Source organism: Oenanthe melanoleuca, chromosome 4A (assembly GCF_029582105.1).
Source record: "Oenanthe melanoleuca isolate GR-GAL-2019-014 chromosome 4A, OMel1.0, whole genome shotgun sequence".
NCBI classification, from domain to species: Eukaryota; Metazoa; Chordata; class Aves; order Passeriformes; family Muscicapidae; genus Oenanthe; species Oenanthe melanoleuca.
In genome coordinates this window covers 1,069,635-1,083,310 of record NC_079338.1, presented here as the reverse complement: position 1 = coordinate 1,083,310, position 13,676 = coordinate 1,069,635, and positions in this window count along the sequence as shown.

The window sequence follows — 13,676 nt, the reverse complement described above, 5'->3', positions numbered from 1 at the left end:
TGGCACCACCTCTCTCCTTTTTTTAAAAAGAAAAGCGATTTAGCAAAGCTTCTCCTTTATCCCATCTTCTTTTCTCAACATAACTGTGAAAGATGTGTTCCTGCATGAAATTAGCTGGTAATTTTCTTGTCTTGATTTTCAGTGCTTCAAGTGTTCCTTGGAGCAGCCCTGCCAGACTTCCAACATATTGTTATGGTTATCACCTTGATAAATATAACCCAGTTCTGTCTGCTCCCTCTCTCTCTGAGCCTTCCCTGCTGATGTTTTCTTCTCAAGAAGTTTCTTTTCTTTCTTCCCAGCATCTCCACAGCCTTTTCCTCAACCACTTTCCAAAATCTTCATGATTGCTCTTCACCTTTTGCTCTGAGGATGCTCATTGCAGTTCCCAGCTCACAGAAAGCCTCCAGCTTGTTAAAAATTCAGTGAAATTGGGTGTTTTTCTGCACTTTCCACTGCCCTGATGGAGAGAAGGTGCCTGTAACTGCTCCCAGCTCCTCCTCCAAGGCATCTCTGCTGTGCTGCTCCCCATCCCCACTGCTCCATCGAACGGCTCCTCACAGGAAATCATCCCTGGGCTGTTTTCCAGCCCCTTGCCCAGCTCTCCTGTCTGACAGGGTGTCTGGGGTTACAATACAGGATGTGATCAGAAATGTGGATTCTGTCACCATCTGTTAACCCAGCTGGGGCAGTGACCCTGATCTCCTGGCACACATTATCTGCTCATGGGCCATCTTTAAACCAGCTGGGCAATCATCTTTATCTTCCCACAGCCCATCCTCCCTCCAGGAGATATCTCCTGTTCATGGCCAGTGAGTCCCAGTGCATGACTGATAAAATTCCATCATCCCATGGGAGATGCTCCAGCCAGGGGAGGAGCCAAGCCTTTCCTACCCAGATAAAAACTGACATTTTGGACACCAAGGCACCTTCTTTCCACTGGATTCCAGAGGAAAACCAGACCTTTCCACATCATCCCTGGAGCTTCAGAGGAAACTGCACCTTCTCCAGGAGCACTGCTCCAGCTGAACCACATCTGCCCCTGCAGGAGGATGCAGCCACCATTGAATGGGACTGTGCCAACACCCTGACTGACTGACGGGTGTCAGCTTGGATTCTGACTCTGCCAGGGGTTGGGATTGTTCTGTGTAATACTGCATTTCTATTTTAATTTTCCTAGTAAAGAACTGTTATTCCTAATTCCCATCTCTTTGCCTGAGAGCCCCTTAATTTCAAATTTATAATAATTTGGAGGAAAGGGGTTCACATTCTCCATTTCAAAGAGAAGCTCCTGCCTTTATTGGCAGACACCTGTCCTTCCAACCAGGACACAGGGAATGCACACTCAGAAATAAAAATAAATTTGCTCTTCCTCATCTGTGCTCTGGAGTTCAGCAAATTTGAGCTCTCAGGGTCCTCTCAGAGCCTGGAGTTCAGCTACAAACCAGTGGCAGCAGTGTTTGACATTCAGCTCAGCAATCCTGCAGCAGGAAAATTCAACAGAAAATAAGCAGAGTCCAAGGTCAGAGACTCAGCCAGATCAGAGCTGGAGATTTTAAGAGCAGGTTTTCCTGGGAGATTTGCAGCATTTCAGGCTTCTAATCTTTCCAATTCTGGAAGGATGTCAAAAAAGGCAAGAAAAACTTACAGCTGCCTAACTAGAGAAAATCTCCAGCCTTGTTTGAAGTCCAAAGTCATTGAGGCAGCAAAGGTCTGGTTCAGCTTCTCCTGGGTTTGATTTTTGGTTCCATCTGCAATGTTCAGCTTCCCATGGGTGTCACCAAAACCCTCTGAAAACACTGAGGAAAAATAATATTTTCTCTAACTTTCAATATTTTTTTTATTGACTGCAAGTCAAAGTCAGGCATTACTTTATTCTTGGCCCAGGTTTGTGTGTGGCTGACAAGTTCCAGCCTCCTCACAGACCCTGATGGAAATTTTTTTTTATTTATTTATACATTTCCAGAAAAGAAATTGATGTTCATTGTTTCTAAGTCACATAATTCTCTTCATTAATCAGTATGAATTAATCATGAGTCCTCTGCTGGTTATTGATTTTTCTCTCTTCAAGCTAAGCTGGGCCACATTCTTTAGTCCTTCTGTTATTTTTATCTAAAACAAGGAATTTCCAACTTCCCAAGCCTTAATCTTTTGTATTTTCTGGTTATTCCAGCATCATTGAAGGGTCATAAATTTAAGATCCCAGATGTCCAAGCTTCACTTCCCCTTTGGCTCTGCTAATTGAAGTTCATCAGTGTTAGTTTTAGCAGATTTAAATTTTTGGTGATTTAATGATCAATGTAACAAGAGTCTGTGCAATGGAGAGGTTAAATCATAGACTTGATCACAGGAACATCTGGAGGGGTTAAATCCATGGATTTGAGCACAGGAACACCTGGAAGGGTTAAATCCATGGATCTGAGCACAGGAACACCTGGATGAGGATAAATCCATGGATTTGAGCAGAGGAACATCTGGAGGGGTTAAATCATAGACTTGATCACAGGAACATCTGGATGAAGATAAATCCATGGATTTGAGCAGAGGAACACCTGGATGAGGATAAATCCATGGGTTTGAGCACAGGAACATCTGGAGGGGTTAAATTCAAGGATTTGAGCACAGGAACACCTGGAGAGGTTAAATCCATGGATCTGAGCACAGGAACATCTGGATGAGGATAAATCCATGGGTTTGAGCACAGGAACACCTGGATGAGGATAAATTCATGGATTTGAGCATAGGAACATCTGGAGTGGATAAATCCATGGATTTGAGCACAGGAACATCTGGATGAGGATAAATTCACGGATTTGAGCACAGGAACATCTGGAGGGGTTAAATCCATGGATCTGAGCACAGGAACACCTGGATGAGGATAAATCCATGGATTTGAGCAGAGGAACATCTGGAGGGGTTAAATCATAGACTTGATCACAGGAACATCTGGATGAGGATAAATCCATGGGTTTGAGCACAGGAACATCTGGAGGGGTTAAATTCAAGGATTTGAGCACAGGAACACCTGGAGAGGTTAAATCCATGGATCTGAGCACAGGAACATCTGGATGAGGATAAATCCATGGGTTTGAGCACAGGAACACCTGGATGAGGATAAATCCATGGATTTGGCACAGGAACACCTGGAGGGGTTAAATCCATGGATCTGAGCACAGGAACATCTGGAGGGGTTAAATCCATGGATTTGGCACAGGAACACTTTTTTTTTTTTTTTTTTTTTTTTTTTGTTAAATCCATGTATTTGAGACACCTCTGTCCCCTCTCTTTGCTTTGGGGATGAGACCCCACCTCCAGCTCATTCCCTGTTTCCCTTCTCAGCCAGGTCTGATTCTCTTTTTCTGATTCTCTCTTCACCTTTGAGCCTCTCCCCACTCAACAATTCCCCTGTAAAATCCTGATTCCAGACCCAGGTCCTGCAGGGGAGGCAGAGCAGCTGCACATCAGGAATTTCCCAGTTTGTGCTTAGAGAATAACAGGAATTTTTAATCACCTTTCTTCCCACATCAAATTGAGAGGAGGGGAATGTGCAATTCCCTAAATGAGAGAAACAAGCCTCAGATGGAGAAAGGTTTCTCTCCAAGGGCAATTTCCATGGCAACGTGTAAATTCCAAGCTCCAGCTGTTGTGGCTGCAGGGGTGCTGGCAAAGGTAAAAGGTTGTTGTTAATTATGAAACCATCACTGTCCTCTCATGCAAATCAGGATTTGGTTTAAAACCTCCCCAAAGCTGGCAGAGGACAAATTTGTAAAATTTCACCCTGGCAGCTGCAAGCTGGGACTGACAGAACAGCAGGAGTTTGGGAAAAAATAGGGAAAATTCTTCCTGATTTCACCTGGTAGTTCACATCCATCAGCACAATATCCAGGCAGCCCTTTTGATCCTGGCAGAACTCACAGGGAGTCCCAAGTTATGTGAGGATATGTGATTTTATACACAATTTGATGTGATTTTATACAATTTTACACTCAATTATACATCTGCTCCTGCAGTGGTTAAATGGACATTGCAGCACACAACAGTTCACAGCAAAATAAAGGTGAAATATTTTGAAATGGGGAAAAAACACACAGAGAAACCTCTCACTATCTAAACACACTCTGACTCTGGAAAGGAACTTCCATTTATTTTGCAGGGTTTTATCCCTGCAAAGTGAGGCAGGGTAATCCCAAGGAGGGAGAATAATCCACAGTGTTGTGTATGCAGAGAGGAGTTAATGGAAGTCACCCCCAGGAATCTCCTGCATTTGAATTCCTGCCTTGGCAGGAGGCTTTAAACTCCTTTAACCTGGAAAATGGGAGGAAATCATTGCATGCTGTTATCTTCACTGAGGTGCATTTTCTTCCGAGCTCTGAGCACTTCTGAAATGTCCTGAATTTGGTTGCAAAACAGGATGTGAAATACCAAAAGTGTGGATGTTAACCCAGCTGGGGCAGGGATCCTTATCTCTGTGGGATATCTCCTGTTAATGGGCCATCTTTAAACCAGCTGGGCAATCATCTTTATCTTTCCCACAGCCCATCCTCCCTCCAGGAGATATCTCCTGTTCATGGCCAGTGAGTCCCAGGGCATGACTGATAAAATTCCATCATCCCACTGGGAGATGCTCCAGCCAGGGGAGGAGCCAAGCCTTTCCTACCCAGATAAAAACTGAGATCTGGAACATCAATTTTTTTTTTTTTTTTTTTTTTTTTTTTTGCTGTCAAGATCATCACAAGTGAGCAGGGAGGAAAATGGGGAAAATCTGCCACAGCTTCCATCAAAAAAGTTTTTTTCTGCATCTCCTCCCCGCTCAGGTGAGCAGGGATAACCCAGGAAGTTTAACCCAGTTAAAATTTAAAATCAAATTATTTAAAATCTCTTGCTAATGACTTCGGGAGGTGTTCACTCTGCATTTCCTGGCTCTGTCCACAACAAGAACATTTCCCATATCCCAGGCTGCTCCCATCCTGGCCCCATCCCCTCTCCTGGGCCAGGGAAGTGTTCAAGCACCTGAACTTCTGCCCAGAAGGATCCTGGAAGGAAAGGAAAGGGCTGGAAATTTGTTTACTCAATCTCAGCCTGAGGTGAGTTTTAGCTCTCTCAAGAGGCTTCAGCCACATAATTGCAAATAGTTATTTGAGCTGAACTTCATAACTCTGAGTTGCAGTGATTAAACTGAAATTCCCATCCCAGACCTGCAGGAAGATGAGTCCTAATAACAACTGTTCAATCTCAATATCACATTCAGCCACCTCAGTAATCTGTTTAAAAAAGCAAACATCTGCAATCCCATTATCAAGCAGCCCAAGGGCTGAGCCCTCCCATGTGGATATGTTGGGAAAAAGAGAAATTTTGCTTAAAAATGAAGCTTATCTCATCAGGATGAAAAAAACAAGGAAAGCAAAATATGCTGTAAAACATAACCACAATTTTTTTTTTTTTTTTTTTTTTTTTTTTTTGCCTCTCAGTGTCTGAGCAATTAAAATTCTCCAGTGGATTCTCCCCCTCTGAAATGCAGGTCCAGCCCATCTGTTAAAACAATGGCTTCAGGTTTATCACACTGAGTGTAAATTGTTTTTTCGTGACAAGCACAGCTAATACAACAAACAGCCTCACATTCTTCGGGGGTGCTGGCAAATAAATAAAAGGAATTCCTCCCACTAACACAACTCCCAATATTTCAGTGTGATAACAATGCTCTGGAGCTTTTCATCCCTGCACAACCCTCATCCATCTGAGGCAGCCAGGGCAGGTTTTCTCCTTTCATGACTCAAGAGAGAGGAGCCAAAGGCTGAGACTGATCTTGCTGAATGTTTTCAGGTGGCTGAGCAGAGCCCTGGCTGCATGATGATACATCCATTAAAAAAAAGAAAAAAAAAAAAAATCCAGAAACTCAGTTTCACACAGCTCACAGCACTGCTGCTGTTTCTCCTGGAAAACAAAACTTCTTAGCAAGGATGACAAAAAATATCATTACACTCATTAACCCCACCAGTTTCTATAAATGTAAAGGATTTAACCAGGACTGCAAAGCACTTTTAAAAGTGCTTTTTTTAGAATTGTTGGAACCCTGGATACTGAGAGTTTTGAACTTTCTGTGCTCAAACAAACACTGCTTTTGACCTGAGGCCTTGGAGAAAGCTTCCAAAATTAAATGCTAGAACTGTAGTTTGAATATTAGTGTGTAGTATCACATGGTGAAGGATTTGGAATCTGGGGTTTTAAAATATAGTAATGAGTAGAAAACAAGATAAAAGTTTTAGGGTGGAGGTTTTCTATCTTCTTGTCCTTCTTCTTGTTTGGTATAGGTGATGCTTTTATCATTAAATATAGAAGGGTCACAAGTGTTTGGTCATTGAGTCAAAAGTAAAAATCATTTAAGTGTTAGTTCTTAATTAGAAAATTAAGCCTTAAAAAAACCTTAAAATACATTGCCATTTCACCATTTGAGCTTGTTAGCTAAAAGTGCTGTAACACTCACTGGAACAGAAATAAAAATTAATAAATACCTGAGCCACAACACAAAATTCCACCTCTCATTCCTTTAATCCCAACCCTAGCAAAGAAAAAAAAGGAAAATTTAAAAGCAATACTCAGTTTTACATCTACATCTCTATTGTTTCTCTGTGAAATCCAGAATGAGGGGGCTCTGCCTCAAGGAAGCAACTGAAGCCTTAAATGCACATTTGACTGAATAAATTACCCAGCAGCTCCTCTGAGCATCCAGCTGGAGACAGGCAGAGATGAAGCTCAGGGAGAAGCTCAGCAATAGAATTTATTTAGAATTTTCCTTTCTGGGTGGGAACAGGGTGCTGAAGGCTTGGGAAGCACTCTGATTTATTTCCCATCAGAACAGCAGTGATTTTAGAAGGGGTGCTTCTGATTAAATTCTCAATATTTGCTTTATTTGGGGAGGGAAGAGAAGAAAGCTGAGACAACAGCCTGGCTTTTAAGTTTTATAAAACTCCAGCAGCTCCTGGGATTCTCCCAGCTGAGGTCAAGGTCACCTTATCTGGACTCCTGAGTTTTTAGACACCAGGGTTGTGTTTGATGCTCCCTGCTGAAAGGACAAGGAATTTTTGGGGGGTGGAATGAATTTAAGCACCCAGAGCTGCTCCTGCTCCGTGCTGCCCTGTCAGCTTGGGGCTGAGTGATGGGTTTAATATCTCTGTGATTTGTTCTTGGTCGTGTTTCTGATCTGCACTTCAGGGTAATCCATTGTTGGCTGCTTGTCACAGAGCTCTGCAGAGAGAAAAGCTCTTCACAAATTCTGTGTGTTTGTGGCAGTCCAGGATGGGAACATGCTCAGGGTCTGTGAATCTTCCAGAATCTTTCAGCACAAGCTCCTGACAGAACAGAAATGCATCTTCACACTTCATGTTTTAATTCAAACAACCAGCACACTCCAGTGTGTGTTTTCCCCATTTACATCTTTTCATTCAAAATGCATTTTTGTACATTCTTCACAAGTTTTTTACTTCAAACATTCAAGGAACAACACAGAAAATGGAACATGGAATCAATTTGGCTTTGCTTTAATCAACTATTCCCAAAGCACAACACATATGGAGACACTTTAACACATAAATAAGTATGCAGTGGATCAGAGTCTGGATTATTATTATTCATAACTAGGAGAGCACTGTGAATGTATTTTGCTTTTCAAAATTCAGGAACAATCCAGCAGAGGCTTCTGAGTTATCACAGGAGTCAGCAGGTGTTCTGTGAATGAGGAATTGCAGAGCTCAAGGCCTCAGAGCTGGAAGAATTCCTTGCTTTGAAGAATTTAGAAAGGTAAATAGGTGCAAGAAATAATAATGAGAAATTCCATTTAATGCAGGACAAATACAGGAGGATGTGGAATTACCCTTAATGAAGGGAATAAAGCTTGGCAAGGAGCTCAAGCCAGGAAAAAACCTTCAAAACTTTCCCCAGTTGAATCCATCCGTGGACTGTGCAAATCACAGAGGGGGAAAAGTGAAGATTCCTCATCCTGTTCCAATCCAGCTGTGGAGAGTGAAATTTTTACAAGTTAAAAAGGAAAAGAAAATAATTAAAGCTGCAAATTTTGATAGTTCTGCAGCTCATGTGTAATTTTTGACAGCATTTTTGGTCCAGGTAACCAAAACTGAATTTTACTTTAATGACATTTCACCCATTAGGTCATTAAGATCAGTCCATTTCTTTCCCTTGTTTTTAATTATCTTCTGTGGAGTCATTCTGGTTTGCTACTGGTATAAACACATCCCATCCCATGCTGTTTAATTTCCTTAAAAATTTTATTTGCCCATTTCTGGTTTCATGAGAACTTTAACTTGCAGGTGTTTAAATCAGCAAGGAAACAAAAAGATCATCTGAGAAGGAAATGGAGTTAACTCCAGTTATATTTTAATTTTATGACTGTTCATTTTCTAACACTGGCAATTCCCTGTTAGCAGCTCAGGTGAGAGAACAGGACATTTTTAACCACCAAAATCCCATAATTTTGAAGTAACTATGGGCTTGTGCTTGTTATTGCTTAAGATCCAACAGAGGCTGCATCAGCAATGAGCCTTGGAGGAAACCAAGTCTATTATCCCTGCTAGCTGGGGCAATGGCAAGCACCATGAAAATAAAATTACTGCCATTAAATCAAGAAACTAATTAGAATCAGATCATCAAGTTCTTTTTCTGCTAGGCCTTGGTCTCCTGGCATGGGATGGGGTGATTTACTCCGGAGCATACAGCAGGGCTGAGCCCAGTCTGTCGGTTTAGTGCTTTTCTGATACTTCCAGAAATTCAATAAACAGCTCCAGAAGGTTCAGTGGCACTTGAGGGTGAGGATTTGGGCTGGCAGCTCTCAGGGAGGGAGGGATGCAGCACTGAGGGAATCTGGTGATGCTTTTGGGTGGAGTCAGAGGGAATCAGGGAATGCAGAACTGAGAAATCTGGGTAATGCCTCTAGAAGGAGTCAGAGGGAATCAGGGAATGCAGAGCTTAGGAAATCTGAGCTCTGGATGGAGTCAGAGGGAATCAGGGAATGCAGAACTCAGGAAATCTGGGTGATGTCTCTGGATGGAGTCAGAAGAAATCAGGGAATGAATTCAGGAAATCTGGGTGATGCTTTTGGATGCAGTCAGGAGAAATCAGGGAATGAACTCAGGAAATCTGAGCTCTGGATGGAGTCAGAGGAATCAGGGAATGCAGAGCTCAGGAAATCTGAGCTCTGGATGGAGTCAGAAGGAATCAGGGAATGAACTCAGGAAATCTGAGCTCTGGATGCAGTCAGAGGGAATCAGGGAATGCAGAGCTTAGGAAATCTGAGCTCTGGATGGAGTCAGAGGAATCAGGGAATTCAGAACTGAGAAAATCTGTATTATGCTTTTGGATGGAGTCAGAGGGAATCAGGGAATGCAGAGGTCAGAAAATCTGGGTGATGTCTTTGGATGGAGTCAGAAGGAATCAGGGAATGAACTCAGAAAATCTGGGTGATGCCTCTGGATGGAATCAGAGGAATCAGGGAATGAACTCAGGAAATCTGAGCTCTGGATGCAGTCAGAGGAATCAGGGAATGCAGAACTCAGGAAATCTGAGCTCTGGATGGAGTCAGAGGAATCAGGGAATGAACTCAGAAAATCTGGGTGATGCTTTTGGATGCAGTCAGAGGAATCAGCCTCTGCTCCCCCTGCATGGGGAGCTTTCAGCTGAATGTCTCAAACGCAAAAATCCTGGCCTTGATTTCCTCCCTTTCCCCTCCCTCTCCCAGCCCTGCCAGCAGAGATCAGTGTGATCCCAGAGGGAAGGGTGCTGGGCTCAGGCATCTCAAACAGACAGAGGGATCTCTGTGCTTCTTCACTGGTCTGACAGGAGGCTCTGCACCCTGAAATCCCTGAAATCCCCACATCTGGGAGTCTGGAATTCCTCCTGCCTGCCAAACCCACTGCCAGCTCCCTCATCAACCCCCTCCTGCTGTGGGTGGCTCAGCCACTTTGAGCACGATTATTTCATAAATATCCACCGGGAAACTTGGGGGGAAAAGCACAGGACTTGTGGAGTTATACTGAGCCTGAGAAAGGTGATTCACTCCAAACGACAGCACAAGCAGTGAGATAATTTTACATGATCAAAGGTTAATAATGAATTACAAGATGCATCTGTCACAGCAAGAAATGCCTCAGTGACAATCCAGGCTGTCACTCCAACCTCACAGGAGTCATTTACTCTTCATCCCTTTGATTTCCCAGCACTCATCCTTATTTTCCTTGTCTTTGGAGAGTAATCAATGTTTTGAATGTTCTTCAAAATGATATGAGTCAGTACAAATGGTGTTCCCATTTAATTGGGATTTAAGGCCATTTGAGGCATCTGCATGCTCATAAGTCTAATAGGAACTCTTAAAAGCCTAAAATAATTTGGGACCAAAATTGACACCTGAGGGCCATTCTATTAATGGGAGTTGAGAGTTAACAATTTTACAGTTCTTTTGTTATGAGAGAGGGAAGGACAGGTTTGCTCAGTAGCTGCAGAATTACTCAGCACAGAAGAATGTTCTAGAAAGCACCAAGGAATTTAAATAAAATTTAAGATTACAGGGGCTACATTTATTGAGGAGATCTGCCTCAGATTATGATGCTGAAGTCCTCAAATATCTACACACAAAAGTGGCACAGACTGGTGGCCAAACTTCAGATGAATGTTTATTTTCTGAGTTATCAAACAGTCCCAGAAAATGAAGGGAGAAGTTCTTTCCCCCAAAATACAATCACTCAAAACAAGTCACCTCCTTCCCAGAGGGGAAATGCTCAGAGCAATGTTGATATTTCTTCCTCCAGGACTGTGAGATTTCTCAGAAATGTGCAGAAGAGATTATAAAAGTTCTCTGAAGTACAAAATCAATCCAGGTTCTGCAGTAGGAACAATATTCCACCAGCAAAGGACTGGAAAGGAAAACAGAAAATCCCCACAGCATGTGCAGGGCACAACTGGCTGAGGAGCAAATAAATAAACAAACAAATAAATAAACTCTGTGTTTTTAGGTTTACAGAGTCAGTATGAAAAGCTGCAATTTCTAAATGGAAAATAACTCATTGGTTTGAAGCTCATCCTGAAAGATTCCCAAAAGAGCCACCTATTAGCAAAGCAAACAGATTAATAATCCAGAATTGATCTGCCAGGAGCAAGGGATGCCTTTGCTGATATCCCACAGCAATGCTCTGGGAATTCAGCAGGGAAATCATTAATCACAATCAAAATTAATAAAAGGAGGGAAGAAAATGAAGAAAATCTCAAGGTTTCACTAGCTGGGTTCCTGATTCTCCTCTTTCCTATGAATTAATGTCATGTTCAGGCTGTAAAAAACAAGGAAAAAGCACTTCTGTCCAACAGCCAGCTACAATCACTCTGTACAATGATTCTGCAAAAAGAGCTGATGCAAACCTGCAGACAAGAAACCAAACTGAGCTCCAAACCAACCCCTCTGGGAGCAGAAGGATTTGAATATTTTTTTCCAGGCTGATTTATTCAGACACAAAAGATTAAGGCTGTTGGGGAAGATGTGAGGTTGAAATTCAGTGTCTGGTGAGGACCTGGATGCTCCCACAGAAATGATATTTATCCCTGTGAATGGAGACTTGATAATGCTGCCTAATGGAACTTGATCACATTTTCAGATGTTTTCCTGTTGGGTTATTGAAATTCTTGCTCCTGTAAGAGGAGAGGACTCAGGAGGAAATCTGGAATCTGCAGCTTGCAGGCACCAAAGGAGGAAGATAAAAATGTGCTCTCCTCCTGAGGACAGGGGGAGCAAGGATATTTATCCAGGAGGAAAATCAGGGAGGCAGAGCATGGCCTTGCTGGCATAATTAACTGCTGCCCACAAAGAAGGATTTATTTTCCTTTTTCCCTGTCTGCACTCAGTGGGCAGGTTCACATCTCATTGGCAAGCAGAGCTCAGATCTGCCAGGGACACCTGCCAGTCTCCAGCAGGTTTAGGCAAAGATCAATCCAATTTCTAATTCATGGCAGCTGAAATGACCTTTTGAAATCCAGCAGGTCCTAAAGAATGACTTCTCAGGGTGCTGCCTGCCCCACAGCATTTCCTTTCTCACCTCTCAGCCTCTCCTGGGTGATTTATGGTGTCTGGGGGATCCTTGGCAGTGCTGATAAAGAAGAAAACCTTGAATGTATCTTAAATTGTCAACAAATGCTTCCAAATTTCCAAAGAGTTTTTGTGTTTGTCCTTCGTATTTCCAGAGTTATAAAAAATATTCCAGCCTGAAATTGTCCTTTCCTACAGAATAATTCCTATGAGCATCTCATTATTGAGTCCCACAGTCAAAATGTTCTTAATTCCACTGGCCTCACCCCATCACTCCCAAGGTGGTGACAGCCCAATTAATTCTGCTGCCATCATTAATTAAAGGAGCTGATTATTTGAGAAACACACCTGGCAGGAGTGAGTCTGCAAAAGGGAAATTACAACTTTCATAGAAGGAGACATCAAAAAGCATCTGAAAGTGAGGAATTCAACAATTGGGTTTAAATTTAATATAAAATGTGCTAAAGGGTAGAGCTGGAGTCAGTCTGTCACTGGCTCTCCCACAATATTATTTATGGCTCTATATGGGCCCAGCTCCATGACTTTAGCTGGCAGAAACTTCAATACTCTGTGACACAACTGAGCCATCTAATATCACCCACAAATCCTCAAAAAACAAATATTCCTTCAAATAATTATGCTGTTCCAACATATTAACTTCCCAGGCAGAGATGAAATGCCCTGTTTGAAGGAAAACCACTTGTCTGCATCCCAGACTTCAAATCAAAACCCTTTAATATTAGCATCACACTCTGCACTGAATAAATGTCAGAGAAATAAACTTGATGGAACAATATATTTTTCATGCTCTAAAATGAATTTTAAAAAGGACCTAGAACAGGAAATTACAAAGTCTTTAACCTCCAGGGGGAAAAAAAAATCAAATATCACCCAGGTCACTAATAATCTAAAGTCAACTGTTTCCATAAAAATGGGCAATGATAAATAATCAAAGCATTTAGTGGGAGCTGTGGGGATCTGGGTTATTCCCTGTTATTCTCTGTGCATGTTGATTAGAATTTCAAAGAAAAGGGAATGTTTCTCCCAGCATGGAAATCTCTCACTTTATTTTCCATTTTATTTTCTGGTTTTCTTCTTGAGAAGGAAAACCTCACAGCTTCAAGGTGAACCTCTGGGCTGGAGAGGATTAGGATACAGAGCAGAATTGGTTGATCTAAACTGTACAGATTCTAGAATTCCAGAATTCCAAAATCCCAAAATTCCAAAATTCCAGACCTGCCTCCATGAGCTCCTGGCACTGAGCTGACTCCCAGCCTCTGCAGTGGGATAACTGCCCTTCCTCTCCTTTGTATGGGCAGAAAAAAATAAAATAAATGCTTTTCCCATATAAATTATTTTAATTTCTTGCAGCTACCTACAAGTAAATGGCCAGCCCTGAGCAGCCCACTCAGCAAAGAGCTGATTTTAAAACTTGAACAATGTGTAGGCAGAGCTGTTTATTTCCACCCCTGCATCACTGCATTTATTTCTCTCCTGCATCCATCTTTCTATTAAATGTAGAGTTCTCTGCTCCAAGAGACACAGGATCACTTCTGCACCTCATCAGGTGGGAGAAAATCCAAAATCTCTGCCCTTTGGCCAG